At 38.2% G+C, this 17,155-nt stretch overlaps 1 pseudogene; it reads right to left on the bottom strand.

Moving 5' to 3' along the window:
* Positions 1 to 4,348: 4,348 nt before the first annotated feature.
* The window catches only part of LOC143962282 (uncharacterized), a 75,081-nt pseudogene continuing 62,274 nt past the window's right edge, over positions 4,349 to 17,155 (bottom strand).

The following is a 17,155-nucleotide window of genomic DNA, read 5'->3' as shown; positions in this document are numbered from 1 at the left end:
ACCCACAATCTCCTACAAACTGACTGAAAGCTCTATTACAGAAGAGCAATATAGCTAGCTATATAGGTAGATATAATGGTGTATACTGCAGTCAGGGCACGTAAACAACACCCACAATCTCCTACAGCTGACTGAAAGCTCTATTACAGAAGAGCAATATAGCTAGCTATATAGGTGGATATAATGGTGTATACTGCGGTCAGGGCACGCAGACAACACCCACAATCTCCTACAGCTGTTTTCTGTATGGCTTTCTATATTTCTAATTAATATTGGCCACTGTTAATGTTCTATGTTCTTCAAAGATGATCCAATGTAGTTTAGTCAAGACAACAAGCATAATTAGACTTGCAACATTTCAGGATTTCAAGTTCCCGGACTTACTTTGTTTAAAAGCAAGCCTATAATTACATTTCACACTTCACATAAAGTAAAATGGCTTGCACCATTAAAACTAAAGCTGGATATATAGGGGTATCTCAGAATCCTTCATCAACACAACAATGTTTGATTCAGGGTTCTCCTCCGCTATGTTATTGTATACTGTTGTTTTTGTTTATTTTGTATTATGGACAACAAAATGGCGGAACACACCAAGGTTAGGGAGGCTCTAACATTGCCAGAGCATCCAAGAAATATAACATAAGGGCTCCACTTGTAACTAAAATATCACTGTTATGACTTGATTAACAATTTATTGGATCTCCTAATGACATTTCTCCTTTAGTTTGTAATATAGTGGGGAAGAGTTAAAATCTTCAGTCCAAGATGAATCACATGGATCAAAATTCAGTCTTTTTATGCTAATCTAATACTAAAATTATTATTTTCATTTAAATTAATGAAACTAAGGCATGAATGATTTGTACAGATGCACAATTTATTTTTCAGACACATTTGACACAATTTAAACATATTTTTATACATTTGCAATTTAGTCACCCTCTAAAACTTTATTAAGCAAAACAAATTATTTTCATGGCATCCTCGACATTCTGCGTATAAAGTAAAAAAAATGGTATATTAACCACTTGTTGACCATAAAACACACATATGCGGAAGCAAGGAGGCTCTCTGTGCTGGATCACGTACTAGGCACTTGATCCAGCCCATCTGGGTACCCGAGTACCTGAGTACCTGTCCCAGCCCTTCTGAGTACCCAAGTACCTGAGTACCTGTCCCAGCCCATCTGAGTACCTGAGTACCTGTCACAGCCCATCCGAGTACCTGCCACCACCCATCAAAGGACCTGAGTACCTGTCACAGCCCATCCAAGTACCTGTCACCACCCATCAAAGTACCTGAGTACCTGTCACAACCCATCTGAGTACCCTAGTACCTGAGTACCTGTCACAACCCATCTGACTACCCGAGTACCTGTCACTGCCCATCTGAATACCACTCACCAGCCCATCAGAGTATCCGAATACCTATCTGTAGCCCATCAGAGTACCTGAGTACCTATCATCAGGCCATCGGTGTGCCTGAGTACCAGTCACAGTTCATCTGAGTACCTGAGTACCCGTCACAGTCCATCTGAGTACCCGAATATCTGTCACAGTCCATCTGAGTACCCAAATACCTGTCACAGTCCATCTGAGTACCAAAGTACCCAGGTTTCCTGCCACAGTCCATCTGATTACCCGAGTACCTGTCACAGTTCATCTGAGTACCCAAGTACCTGGCACAGCCCATCTGAGTACCACTCACCAGCCTATCAGAGTACCTGAATACCTATCTGTAGCCCATCAGAGTACCTGAGTACCTGTCACCAGGCCATCGGTGTGCCCGAGTACCTGTCACCAGGCCATCAGAGTGCCCGAATACCTGTCACCAGGCCATCAGAGTACCCGAGTACCTGTCACCAGGCCATCAGAGTGCCAGAGTACCTGTCACCAGACCATCAGAGTACCCAAGTACCTGTCACCAGACCATCAGTGTACCCGAGTATCTAGCTTCGGCTGATCAGAGTACCCAAGTACCTGTCACCAGCCCATCAGAGTACTCGAGTACTTGTCTCCAGCACAACAGAGTTCCTGAGTACCTACCTGCAGCCCATGCCTCATAGAATATATGTTGAGGTGTTTGCTTTCCAAAATTGGGTCATTTTGTGGGTAATTCCACTGTTCTGGTGCTCCTAGACCTTCAAAAGTGTGATAGGTAGGAATGAAATGAGATGTGTAATTTATGCTCCTAGAACGGCTGAAGGTACTACTTCAATGTTGGGCCTCTGTATGTGGACTGGCTGCGTAAAAGTCTCACACATATGGTATTGCTATACTCAGGAAGAGTAGCAGAATGTGTTTTGGGATGTCATTTTTGCTATATACATGCTATGTGTTATAAATATCTTATAAATTGACAACTTTGTGTAAACAAAAAAAAAAGATTTTCATTTTCTTTCCACGTTTTCTGAAGACTTGTCTAAAAAAATGAACAGTTCAAAAGACTCATTATGCCTCATATAATATATGCTGGGGTGTCTGCTTTCCAAAATGGGGTCATTTGTGGGTAATTCCACTGTCCTGGTGCTCCAGGGCCTTCAAAAGTGTAATAGGTTGTTAGGAAATTAGAGGTGTAATTTATGCTCCTAGAAGACCTGATGGTGCTCCCTGCATGCTGGGCCTCTGTATGTGGCCAGGCTGTGTAAAAGTCACACACATGGGGCATTGTCATACTCGGGAGGAGTAGCAGAATGTATTTTGAGGTGTCATTTTTGCTATATACATGCCTTGAGTTAGACATATCTTATAAACTGACCACTTTGTGTAAAAAAATAGACTTTTGGAAAAAAATGAACCATTCAAAAGACTCATTATGCCTCATACAATAGACATTGGGGTGTCTGCTTTCTAAAATGGGGTCATTATGTGGGTAATTACATTGTCCTGGGGCTCCAGGGCCTTCACAAATGTAATAGGTGGTTAGGAAATCCCTGCATGTTGGACCTCTCTGTGGGCAGGCTGTGTAAAAGTCACACACATGTGGTATCGCCATACTCGGGAGGTGTAGGAGAATGTATTTTGGGATGCAATTGGAAGTATGCATATGCTATGTGTGAGAAATAACTTGTTATTATGACAATTTTGTGAAAAAATTAAAATTCTTTATTTTCCCAAGAATTGTGGGTACAAAAAAGTACAACTTCAAAAAAACTCGCCATGCCTCTTGCTAAATACATTGGACTGTCTACTTTTCAAAAAGGGGTCATTTGGGGGGTATTTGTACTTTACTGACATTTCAGGGCCTCAAGAAATGAGATAAGCCGTCAGTGCGAGGTCCGCATCAGGTGTGATCAGGTGTGATCAATTTTCAATTTGATTTGCACCATAGGTTGCTCTATAACTTTCACAGAGACTAAATAATATTCACTAATTTGGGTTATTTTTACCAAAGAGATGTAGCCGTATAAATTTTGGCCCAAATTTATGAACAAAATTACTTATTTGAAAATTTTTATCATAGAAACTAAAAAAAGTGTGTTTTTTTCAAAATGTTCGCTCTTTTTTCACTAATGTCGCAAAAAATAAAAAACCCAGTGGTGATTAAATACCACCAAAAGAAAGCTCTATTTGTATGGAAAAAAAAGATAAAAATTTTGTTTGGATACAGTGTTGCATGACTGAGTAATTGGCATTCAAAATGTGAGCACGCTGAAAGCTAAAAATTGGTCTGGGAAGGAAGGGTGTATAAATGTCCTGCATTGAAGTGGTTAAAGCAAAGGTCCACCCTAAAGTGGACCTTCCGCTCATTGGAATCCTCCCCCCCTCCGGCGCCACAATTGGCACCTTTCAGGGGGGAGGGGGGTGCAGGTACCTGTACAGTACAGGTATCTGCACCCACTTCCGGGATAGCTCTCTGCGGAAAGGGGCGTAGATTATGCCCCTTTCCGAAAGTCCCCCGCTGCCTGCTGGGAAACACACAGATCCCAGAGGCAGCGGGTCCATCCTTATTGCGCAGCACGACTCACGCATGCGCAGTAGGGAACCGGGAAATGAAGCCGAAAGACTCCACTTCCTGATTCCCATACCCAAGATGGCGGCGGCAGCACCCGAGAGACGACTGAGAGATCGGCTTTGGGTGCCGACATCGCGGGCGCGCTGGACAGGTAAGTGTCACTATTTTAAAGGTCAGCAGCTGCAGTATTTGTAGCTGCTGGCTTTTAAAAAAAAAAAACGCGGACTCCCGCTTTAAATGTTTTTACTCCAGTGTGAATTCTCTGATGTGTAACAAGGTTTTGTTTCAAAGTGAAGCACTAGTCACATTCTGAACATTTAAATGTTATTTCTCTTGTGTGAATCTTCTTCTAAATATTAATTTTAGAACCTTCTGAGAAGCACTTTAAACATTATTTTTCTCCTGTGTGACTCCTTTTATGAATATTAAGATAAGAATTTTTTGAAAAGCACTTGCCACATTCTGAACATTGAAATGGTTTTTCTCCTGTGTGAATTCTCTTATGTATAGTAAGACTAAAACTTTGTGAGAAGCACTTGCCACATTCCAAACATTTAAACGGTTTCTCTCCTGTGTGAATTCTCTGGTGTTGAGTAAGATCAAAACGATATGAGAAGCACTTGCCACATTCGGAACACTTAAATGGTTTCTCCCCTGTGTGAGTCTTCTGGTGTCCAGTGAGAGTACTATTTTGTGAGAAGCACTTGCCACATTCTGAACATTTAAATGGTTTCTCTCCTGTGTGAATCTTCTGGTGTTCAGTACGTTTAGAACGATCTGAGAAGCACTTGCCACATTCTGAACATTTAAATGGTTTCTCCCCTGTGTGAGTCTTATGGTGTTCAGTGAGATGGATATTTTGTGAGAAGCACTTGCCACATTCTGAACATTTAAATGGTTTCTCCCCTGTGTGAGTCTTCTGGTGTTCAGTGAGATTACTATTTTGTGAGAAGCACTTGCCACATTCTGAACATTTAAACGGTTTCTCTCCTGTGTGAGTATTCTGGTGTCGAGTAAGATTACTATATTGTGAGAAGCACTTTCCACATTCTGAACATTTATATGGCTTCTCTCCGGTGTGAATCCTCAGATGAACATTGAGTTTGAACTTAGAAGTAAATATCTTCTGGCACTCAGAGCACGGATACAAATTTTCTCCTCTTTGACTCATCTTGTGTTAATGTCAATCAGTTTAGTTGTGATTTTTTTTCAACAATAGATGTTCGATTTACAGCTGAGCTTAGTAATTTACCTATATGAAAAATAAAAATAAATGTTTACACAAATGTTGTTATTACCAACAGACTGTTAAGTATAGCTATACAACTTTACTGATTTTTAGAATTATAATTAAAAGTGTACACTATAGTCCAAAATCTATTCCAGATCCTTCAACAAAATATATACCAAAACATCATATACACATGCATCCTGGCTGAACAGGAAAGGGGGTACTAGTTTTCACCCCCTCCTGAACCTTCTTCCCTCTAGAGGGCTGAAAAATTCTGCAGAATTTTTACAATTTACTTTAGAGAGCTTATGAATCAATATCTCTCAAATCCAGAACATTTTGGCCATTTAGGCCTACATGACTCATCTTGTGTTAATGACAATTGGTTTAGCTGTGATTTAGTCAACAATAGGTGTTCAGTTTACAACAGAGCTTAGTAATTTACCTATATGAAAAATAAAAATATATGTTTAAACCAACTTTAATATTACTAACAGACTGAGCAGCATAGAAATACAACTTCACAGATTTTCTGAATAATAATTAAAAGGTTAAACTATAGTTCATCATTATGGTAAACATAGTGGATTGTATTTTATAGTAAGGACTAGACATGATGAGTACTTCTGATTCAATTATTATGAAATCATAAAAATGTATTTCTTATTTAAAGTATAACGAAAAGCAAAACTTCTTTTTGAGTTTTGGATAGAGGGATGTGGATTAGAACACTGTTTTTAGTGCAGTCTGCGCACCTGTTAGGGAAATTCCCACTCTTTAACCACTTAAGCCCCGAACCATTTGACTGGCAAAAGACCAGAGCATTTTTTTGTGATTCGGCACTGCATCTCTTTAACTGACAATTGTGCGGTCCTGCAACGTGGCTCCCAAACAAAGTTGACATCCTTTTTCCCCACAAATAGAGCTTTCTTTTGGTGGTATTTGATCACCTGTTTTATTTTGTGCGCTATAAACAAAAAAATAGCAACAATACTGAAAAAAAATATTTTTTTACTTTTTGCTATAATAAATATCCCCAAAAAATATATAAAAAAAAAATTTTTCATCAGTTTAGGCCGATACGTATTCTTCTACATATTTTTGGTAAAAAATCACAATAAGCCTTTATTGATTGGTTAAAGCATCTACAAAATAGGGGATAGTTTTATGGCATTTTTATTTTTAATTTTTTCTTACTAGTAATGGCAGTGATCTGTGATTTTTATCAGGACTGCAACATTATGGCGGACGCATCGGATATTTTTGACACTTTTTTGGGACCATTGTCATTTATTCAGCAATCAGTGCTATACAAATGCGCTGATTCCTGTGTAAATGACACTGGCAGTGAAGGGGTTATGTGTGTCCTAGGGAGTGAGTGATTTTAGCTGTGGGGGGCATGGCTATGTGTGACATGACACTAATCATTGCTCCCAATTACAGGGAGCTGTGATCAGTGTCCTGTCACTATGCTTTAGCATTTCCCCGCTCTTTCTCTCCGTGAGGCGATCGCAGGTATCCCCACGGACATCGAGTCCGCAGGACCGGCGATCACACTCACAGAGTAAAATAAACCCCAAATTTTGGGTTATCCGAAGAAAAGTAATAGAGGGGACGTTTTCCAATGGAGACACTAGTTCTGGTGAGTTCTCTTAATTAGCAGGGATTTCCTCTCACTTCCTGTTTTGGCTATTGGACAGGAAATTAAGGTAAATCTTCCCAGTGGGACATAAATGACAAAAAAAACTGACAGGTGTTATAATCCTCCCTTACTTTATCCAAAATGGAAAAAAGTTACGCCTATTGTTCTACCTTAATGCACCGGTTGAACTGAATTATTTAGGCTGATTTGCTAAATTAGATAGAGAATTTTTACTTAAAAATGTATGTCAATATTCACTTCAAATATTCCAACAAAAATAAAACAAATTCATGTCCATTCTGAATATCCAGTGGAAATAAAATAAGTAAACATGAATTTGCTTTTCAAATGATTGTATAATTGAAGTGAATATTCATGCAATTTATAGAGTAAAGATTCTCAGCTACTTTAGCAAAATAATTCTAAGGCTGGACATAAAAGGTTCAAATCACTGCTGCTATAGCCACTAGCGATATTCAATGTCTTGGTGGGGATGGCTTCCCCCTCTGGGAGCAGACAATTGCTTAGCAGTAGGGATTCCCTTGTCAGCACAGTTTGTATTGTTAGGGAAATCATGCAAATTTCTTTCCTGCAACTTGTGGTTGCAAGAAAGAAATTTGTACCGTGTACAGCAGGCCTAAATGTCTTTCCACAAATAATTTGCAATCACAGAGAGTTAGTCAGAATAGATCTTAACAAAACATACAGCTGCTAAAATATGTATTGAACATGTCACCATTTTTCTAGGTAAATATATTTCTAACGGTGCCATTGATATGAAATGTTCACCGCATGTCTATAACAACCCATGCAATACATGCATACAAAGAAACCAAAACAAATACATTCAGAAATTAAGTTATGTGTAATTAAATGGAAAGTCACAAGCAAAAGGTATTGAACACAAGAAGAAAGGGAAGTGCAAAAAGGCATGGAAAATCAGGACACCAGCTGAAATCTGTCAGTAATTAGAAAGCAATCCTGCCCCTTGTCAGTGCAAATTAACCACTTAAGGACCACCGCATGGAGATGTACGTTGGCACAATGGCACCGACAGGCACAAGCATGTACGTGTACGTGCTTGCCGTCCAGCAGGTGGGGGGTCCGATCGGACCCTCTCCCGCTGGCTGCGGCGGTCCGTTTCGCTTCAGGAGCGATCCGGGATGAGAAGATACCCATTGGTTTCTGGCCATCCCTCTTGATCGCTCCTGGTGAATAAGAAGCTTCCCCCGCCTGTGTAGTGTAAACACAGGCAGGGAGGAAGTGATGTCACTCTCCTCGGGGCGGCCTTTTTGACCGGACTGCAAGGAGAGCAGAGATAGTAAGTGCACCAACACTACACTGACACGTAGGTACACATAGGCACACAAATCACCTCCCGATCACCCCCACAATCGCCCCCCGATCCCCCCAGCGTCACTGATTGCAGTGATCATTTATTTACTGATAACTGCATTTAGTGTCAATTGTGACAGTAAAAACTGTCAGGGCAGTTAGTGTTAGGTCCAGGGTAGCCCCCTACCCCCACTAATAAAGGTTAACCCCCTGATTTCCCCCAGGTAACCCTTTCACCCCCTTTTGCCAGTGTCACTAAGCGATTGTTTTTCTGATCGCTGCATTAGTGTCACTGGTGCCGCTAGGTAGCTAGTTATTTTTTATGTTAACTGCCAGGTTTTTATAGCGTTAGGTACCCCCAGATACTACCTAATAAAGATTTTAACCCCCTGATTGCCTCTAGAGTTAACCCTTTCACCAGCGATCACCGTATAAGTGTCACTGGTGACGCTGGTTAGCCAGTTAGTTATTTAGGTTCCCGGTCAGGTTTTTATATAGTGCCAGGAACAACCATATACTACCTAATAAAGATTTTAACCCCCTGATAGCCTCTAGTTAACCCTTTCACCAGTGATCACTGTATAAGTGTTACGGGTGACTCTGGTTAGTTAGTTTGCTTTTTATAGCATCAGGGCACCCACCATTTATTACCCAATAAAGGTTTAACCCCCTGATCACCCGGTGGGTGATATCAATTAGGTTTTAGGGTCAGGGTCTGCGTCGCACCAGGCAGCGCTAGGTTAGTGCCAGTACCGCTAACCCTCATGCGCAAAGCATACACCTCCCATAGTGGTATAGAATCTGAACACATCAATATCTGATCAGATCTATACTAGCGTCTCCAGCAGTTTAGGGTTCCAAAAAAACACATTGTTAGCGGGATCAGCCCAGATACCTGCTAGCACCTGCGTTTTGCCCCTCCGCCCAGCCCACCCAAGTGCAGTATCGATCGATCACTGTCACTTACAAAACACTAAACACATAACTGCAGCGTTCACAGAGTCAGGCCTGATCCCTGCGATCGCTAATAATTTTTTTTGGTAGCGTTTTATATTTAAATCCTGAAGGCGGTGCTTGGTTTTCGGGGTCCCGTACGTGGCTAGGTTCCCAAAAAGTCCCCCACATATGCCCATAGCATGTGTGAGCAATATATCATTTAGTGACAACTTTGTGCAAAAAAAAAAGGTTTGTAATATTCCTGCAACTTGTGGCAAAATATAAAATATTTCATGGACTCAACATGCCTCTCAATAAATAGCTTGGGGTGTCTACTTTCCAAAATGGGGTCATTTGGGGGGGGTTTGTGCTATTTTGGCATTTTATGGCCTTCGAAACTGTGATAGGTAGTGAGGAGTGAAATCAAAAATTTGCACCCTTAGAAATCCTGAAGGCAGTGCTTGGTTTTCAGGGTCCCGTACGTGTCTAGGCTCCCAAAAAGTCCCCCATATGTGGTATCCCTGTACTCGGGAGAAGTAGCAGAATTTATTTTGGGGTGTAATTTCACTTATGCCCATAGCATGTGTGAGCAATATATCATTTAGTGACAACTTTGTGCAAAAAAAAAGTTTGTAATATTCCCGCAACTTGTGGCAAAATATAAAATATTCCATGGACTCAACATGCCTCTCAGTAAATAGCTTGGGGTGTCTACTTTCCAAAATGGGGTCATTTGGGGGGGGTTTGTGCTATTTTGGCATTTTATGGCCTTCGAAACTGTGATAGGTAGTGAGGAGTGAAATCAAAAATTTGCACCCTTAGAAATCCTAAAGGCAGTGATTGGTTTTCGGGGTGCCGTACGCAGCTAGGCTCCCAAAAAGTCCCACACATGTGGTATCCCCGTACTCAGGAGAAGCGGCAAAATATATTTTGGGGTGCAATTCCACATATAACTATGGCATGTGTGAGCAATATATAATTTAGTGACAGCTTTTTGTAAACTTTTTTTTTTGTGTCATTATTCAATCACTTGGGACAAAAAAAATATTCAATAGGCTCAACATGCCCCTCAGCAATTTCCTTAGGGTGTCTACTTTCCAAAATGGGGTCATTTGGGGGGGTTTGTACTGCCCTGCCATTTTAGCACCTCAAGAAATGAGATGGCAGAAATGGCAGTCATAAATTAAAAGCTGTGTAAATTCCAGAAAATGTACTCTAGTTTATAGACGCTATAACATTTGTGCAAACCAATAAATATACACTTATTGACATTTTTTTTACTAAAGACATGTGGCTGAATACATTTTGGCCTAAATGTATGACTAAAATTTAGTTAATTCGATTTTTCTTATAACAAAAAGTAGAAAATATCTTTTTTTTTCAAAATTTTCAGTATTTTTCCTTTTATATCGTAAAAAATAAAAATCGCAGAGGCAATCAAATACCATCAAAAGAAAGCTCTATTTGTAGGAAGAAAAGGACGCAAATTTCGTTTGGGCACAACATTGCATGACCGCGCAACTACCAGTTAAAACAGTGCAGTACGAAATTGTAAAAAGACCTCTGGTCCTTAGGCTGACAATTGGTCCGGGGCTTAAGTGGTAAATATCCTATATGGCCCATAAAAAGGTGTCTCATTACCAAGGTATCACACAAGAAAAATCCTATGATGGGTATAAACAAAGAGCTCTCTCAAAACCTTGGCAAGCTTATTGTTGCAAAACATACTGATGGCATTGGGTACATAAGGATTTTAAAACTTCTGAATGATCCATTGAGCACTGTTGGGGCCATAATCCAGGAGAATAAAGAACATAATTTCACCATAAACCAGTCAAGACCAGGTGCTTCTGATAGAGAAGTGAAAAGAAATATCAGAAAAGTTGTCCAAGTACCAAGGACCACTTGTGGAGAGCTTCAGAAAGACCTGGAATTAGCAGGTACAATTGTTTAAAAAACAATAAGTAATGCACTCAACCACCATGGCCTGTATGCACGCTCACCACGCAAGACTCCATTGCTAAAGAAAAAGCATGCTGAAGCTCATTTAAAGTTTGCTGCACTACATTTATACAAGCCTGTGAAACACTGAGAGAATATAGTCTGCTCAGATGAGACCAAAATGGAACTCTTTGGATGCAATAATACGCACCATGTTTGGAGGTCAAATGGCACTGCACATCACCCCAAAAATACCCGTTATACCAACAGTGAAGTTTGGAGGTGGGAACATCATGGTGTGGGGCTGTTTTTCAGCATACAGTAGTGGCAAACTTCATATTGTTGAAGGAAGGATGAATGGAAAAATGTACCAGTACATTCTTGATAAAAATCTGCTGTCATCTACCAGGGTGATGAAGATGAAATGAGGGTGGACTTTTCAGCAAGACAATGACCCCAAACACAAAGCCAAGGAAACACTCAAATGGTTTCAAAGAAAGAAAATAAACCTTCCAGAATGGCCCAGCCAGTCACCTGACTTGAATCCAATAGAAATTCTATGGAAAGAACTAAAGATCAGAGTTCATAGAAGAGGCCCATGTAACCTTCAAGATTTGAAGACTGCTTGTGTGGAAGAATGAGCAAAAATTACACCTGAGCAATGCCTACGACTAGTTTCTCCATACAGGAGGCATATTGAAGCTGTCATTACCAACAAAAAAGATTTGTATGAAGTATGAAATAAATTTCAGTTAGTGTGTTCAATACTTTATTGCTGTGTTATTCAATTTTTTTACACAAAACTTAACACACTATTACTAAATTAACTACTATTACTACATAATATACTATTTCTGAACTTGTTTGTTTTGGTTTCTTTCTATGTGTGGATTTCAGGTCAATAGCACCTTTAGAAATATATTTACCTAGAAAAATGGTGATGTGTTCAATACTTATTTTACATGCTGTATATATCTAATGACAACCTATAAAATGTAAAATGCTCTTAATAAAAAAAATAACTTTGTCTATAATTTCTGTTTCACTTTCATTTAGACTAAAGTGTATCTAAACCCCATATAGTATATGTTGCTGCTAACAAGTCTTTCAAGTAATTCTTGCATTATTTTTCCAGGCTGTTTTTTTTTTTTTCTTTTGTTACTTTGTGATTCTGCCACTTGCAAACTTTGTATGCAAGGATAAAAAAAAACTGCTCACTGTGTCATATCTACAAAAGAGCAGTGTTGTCCCCATATATTGTGTATTTTTTATTTGGAATATTGCACACATTCTGCACAAATTAAAAAAGAAAACAAAACAAATACTTTGTTAAACAGAATATATTATAATAATCCAAAAAGAAAAAGAAAACCAGTGACACCTTTCACCAGGTCAGTAAATGAAAATATAACTCCTCAGCAGTGCCACACAGAGCAAAAAAGTTACAGAGACTTTCACCCTACCTCCCCTATTTAAAAAATAAATAAAAAATAATCCAGAGATAAATTTTGAACATTAAATATCAAAACAAAATAAGCAAACTCAAATGGTGAACAAAGTTAGTGTATACGATTAGTGCAAAGTTTGCTTGGAAAAAAAAGTCTGAAACACATTTTAGTGAAATACATTTGTCAAAGTAAACAAAACATGTGAACAAGTAAATTAATTGCACCATCCAACAATGTATAGATACCTGGGATAGTATAGTATAGTAAAAATATCTCAACAGCTCCCTCTTCTCCCGACCAGTCTGTAATACTAGTAACTCACTGAGCTCTACCTCCTACCTCCTCCCACTCACCAACATGAAGTTATATTAGGTGGCTAATACGTCTAATTTACCTAACAAAAAGGTATGTTTCCTACTTCTTATAGAACAATGCAACTACCCTTTGTTTTCATTGATAATCCCAGTCATTAGCATTTTAAAACTGGGAGGGGATATACAGTATCAGGAAGGATCTTTAAACTTAACAGTATGATAATTGGTTCGATATACCAACAACAAATAAAACAATGATTTCATTATCAATGGAATTGCAATGGAATTGCAATGGAACTGACACTATGAGGTCTTTTCCAAAAATAGCTCATTGTTCTATTTGAATACTGTTACATACAATTTGTATTGCTTGATAAATAACCATTCACATGTAGGACCCATCCTGTACCCAATTCAATTGCCCTATGTAAAATGCGGAGAAAGAATAGATTTAGTATGGTGGCATATGGAGAAAAATCTTTGTTGCAAACAACACAGAGCTCACTATTGCAAACCTTATGAATATTCACTTGCCTGGTCATTTTGCTGACCCTTTGGCTTAAGTCTACGTTAGCAGCATGCAGAATTGAAGACAGAGGGTCACAATGAAAATCAAGTGACATATATTTGCAGCAATGAAGATTAAGTAATGGCAACTTTGATGTTTCTCACAACAAATAATTCCTCTAGGAAACAGTTATGTCCATAATAAATACTGATTGTTATCACACAGGAAAGAAAATCTCAGTTAGATGGGCCAATACATGCAAATACTAAATATCTCATTGACTTAGAGCAGACCCACAAGTCACAAACTACATGTATCTAAATACATTCTATAAACATATTCAAGATAAAAACATGATGGACATTCTTGATACCACACTAAGATGCCATTTCCTATAAAACTTATGAAAATATTCTATTCATCAGTAGCATGGCTGTTTGTATTCAGACACTCTCTCAAAATTACAGTAAAGTACAAGATTTAATTCAAGAATGGTTAAAACAATTGTGATAATGATGGGAACAACCTAGAAAAATGGTGATGTGTTCAATACTTCTTTTACATGCTGTATATATATCTAATGACAGAAGTCATTGGTAAATGGCATATTAGGAGGATATTCCCTAATGTCCTGGGCCTCCACAGCAGAAAATTCAGAGCTGGATGGCTTGGCTTTAGGTAAACAAGCACATGGTGAGTTCCACCAATTAAAGAAATGAATAAGTATATAAAAAAATAACTTCACAAATAAATGGATACATAAAACTATTGACGCACTTTATATTTTTAGCTTTGTTTAAATTGTCATCAACTTCAAGAACCTTCTGCCTCTGATCTGAGTTATGTCTCTTTGTTCAAAAATACCCCCTCTGCGGGACTCCTGCCTCCATACCAGGTCCATGCTACAAGACCAAAATGGCTGATTATATTTCACCATGTCAAAATGAATTAAAATACATCACTATAGGGAAGGTTTTTTCTAATCACATTACCTTTCCTGGTGGAAACAGAAATGCCCCTGCTATCCATTGCAGCTCCACTACTCATTGTGGACAAATTAACAGCAACAGTAGCACCATCACCAGCAGGAGAAATCAACAGAGACATTGCAAACTTTCTTCAGGCAATATTGGGCCAACCTGCCCAAGGTAGCACTTATAGGCATGGCTTGTGCAGAATGGTCAGTCAGTATTTCAGCTCCAATTCAGACACCAACAATCTCAGATGTACATACAGATCCTAAGGACTACTGGGCATCTAAGATAGACCAGTGATCAGAACTAGCAGAGCACAAACTAGATTCTGCATGCATGCAACAAGGTCCCTTTATCTGTGATGAAGTATATGTTAACAAAATTAAGAGCACATACTTCCTACTAGGTAGTGCTGCTATTTCTGCTGCTCCAGTTATGTCTAATGCTGAGGATACACACTTAGAATCCTCTCCACTGTGACACAGTATTCTGACAGTGGGTCTCTACACTGTGGAAATAAACTGATGAGCATCTGCAGCCATCTGGCTGCAGGCATTGACAGTGAAAGTTTCCCACATTCAACAAAAGTTGGTCTACTGATCACTTTTTGTCAAACAGGAAGGGGCACAAACATTTCATTTCGACCAGTCCCTGCCATTGGGATTTCAATGTGTTTGCACCCACCTTTACAATGGCATGCTGAGGAATTGGAAGTTAGAGAAGCTGCTGTAAACTTACGCACTGACTAATTGTAAATTAGGTTAGATTTGAAGTGCATTAATAAGGCTGATTTTCTAAAGTAGTTGAGAATCTTCACTTAAAAATGTATGTGAATATTCATTTCAAAATCCAATCCAGTAAAAAGAAAATTGATGCTAATTTTAAATTCTCTAATCATGTGCTGATAAAAAAAAATAAACACGAATTTGCTTTTCACATGATGGGATATTTGAAGAGGATATTTATGAAATTTATAAGTAAGATTCTCAGCTCTTTTATAAAACGAGTCTGAATGTCTTTTCACCCTTAATCATGGAGTTAGTCAGAGCAGATCTTATAAAAAACATTTATATCTAATAAACAATAAATAACATGTAATATAATCTTAATAATAAAATGTAACCTTGTCTCTTATTTCAGTTTTACTTTTTTACATTCAGGTTGAAGTGTATCTAAGCCCCAAATTGTGTATGTTGCTGCTAACAAGTCTTTGATGTCATTCATGCTTTCATTTTCTCCAGGCTTGTTTCCCTTTTTTATTTGGCGATTCTGCAACTTACAAAATTTCTATGCAAGGGTGAAAAAGACCATTTTCTTTATCATATCTATGGTATGAGCAATGTTGTCTCCCAGATTGTGTGCTTTTAATTTGGAATACTGGACACCTCTATATAATGTATGCATTATAAAAAGCAATGGAAAGAAAAAATGAAATAAAAATAATTATTTTGCTGGACAGAATATATAATAATAAAATTTCTAAAATAGAAAACTAGTGACGCCTATTTGCCAGGCCAATAAATGAAAATACAACTCCTCAGCAGGACCACAGAGAGCAATAAGAATTCACAAAGACTTTCACCCTTCACCCATTTTAAAAATGAAATTCTCCAGAGAATTTAAACAAATAACTCAATTGCGCCATCATACCATGTATACATACCTGGAATGAAGAAGCATAGATAGAGAAATCTCAGCAGCTCCTCCTTCTCCCGACCTATTCAGAATTTTAGTAGTTTACTGAGCTCTAACTCCTTGTTAAATCCAATTTACCACCATTTCCCAACATGAGGTGATGTTAGACTTGCTAATAGTTTTAATTTATGTAGCAAAAGGCATGCTTCATACATTCATATTGAGCAGTTTAATATGGCAAAATATGGAGAAAACCTTTGTTAAAAACAACACAGAGCTTAATATTGCAAACCTTCAGAAAAACGATTCGACTGGCCATTTTGCTGACCCTCTGACTTCAATATTTTTTAAATCACTTACCTAGAATAAATACTCTATCATTAAAGTCAGAATTCCTAATCTGTATACTTATTCTAGGTTAGTGACATGAAGTATTGAAGCCAGAGGATCACAAGAGGATGGGTAATTGTAGAAGTGATTATTCAGTAATGGCAGCCTTCATGTCTCTCACAAGATAGATGTCTTTTAGTAAATAGTTCTGACCATAAAACACATGGATAGTTTCCACACAAGTAGGAAATTCTCTGTGAGATGTGTTCAGATAACTGTGAGACGTTCTCCAAATTATGCAGACTTGATTCAATATTGGTTAAAACAAAAATTGTGATATTGGTGGGAAACTTTCCCAGGATATTCCATAATGACCTTATATCTATGAATGAGCAATGTGGCACCCCCCCCCCCAATTGTGTGCTTTTGATTTGGAATACTGGACACCTCTCCAAAATTAATGCAATAAAAGAGCAATGGAAAGCAAAAATGAAAAAAAAAATATTTTGCTGGACAGAATATATAATAATAATATTAATAAAACAATAGAAAAATAAATCTAGTGACAACTATGCACCAGGCCAGTAAATTAGAATATAACTACTCAACAAGGCCACAGAGAGCAATAAGAATTCACAGAAACTTTCAAACTTCACCACTTTTAAAAATAAAATTCTCCAGAGACAGGTGTTGAACCTTGAATATCAAAACAATATGCACAATCATCAAAAGCAAAAGGTGAAAACAGTTAACGTATTGTACACAATTAGTGAAGAGTTTGCTTAAAAAGGAAATAAAAAGAATTTAATATATTCAAACTGACACACATTTGTCAAGGTAAAAACATATTCGAACAAATAACACAATTGCACCATCATACAATGTATACATACCTGGAATGAAG

The sequence above is a fragment of the Lithobates pipiens genome, unplaced genomic scaffold, assembly GCF_037356315.1.
Source record: "Lithobates pipiens isolate NorthernLeopardFrog02 unplaced genomic scaffold, aLitPip1_a1.2 Scaffold_8, whole genome shotgun sequence".
NCBI classification, from domain to species: domain Eukaryota; kingdom Metazoa; phylum Chordata; class Amphibia; order Anura; family Ranidae; genus Lithobates; species Lithobates pipiens.
This window is presented reverse-complemented; position numbering and strand designations above follow the sequence as displayed.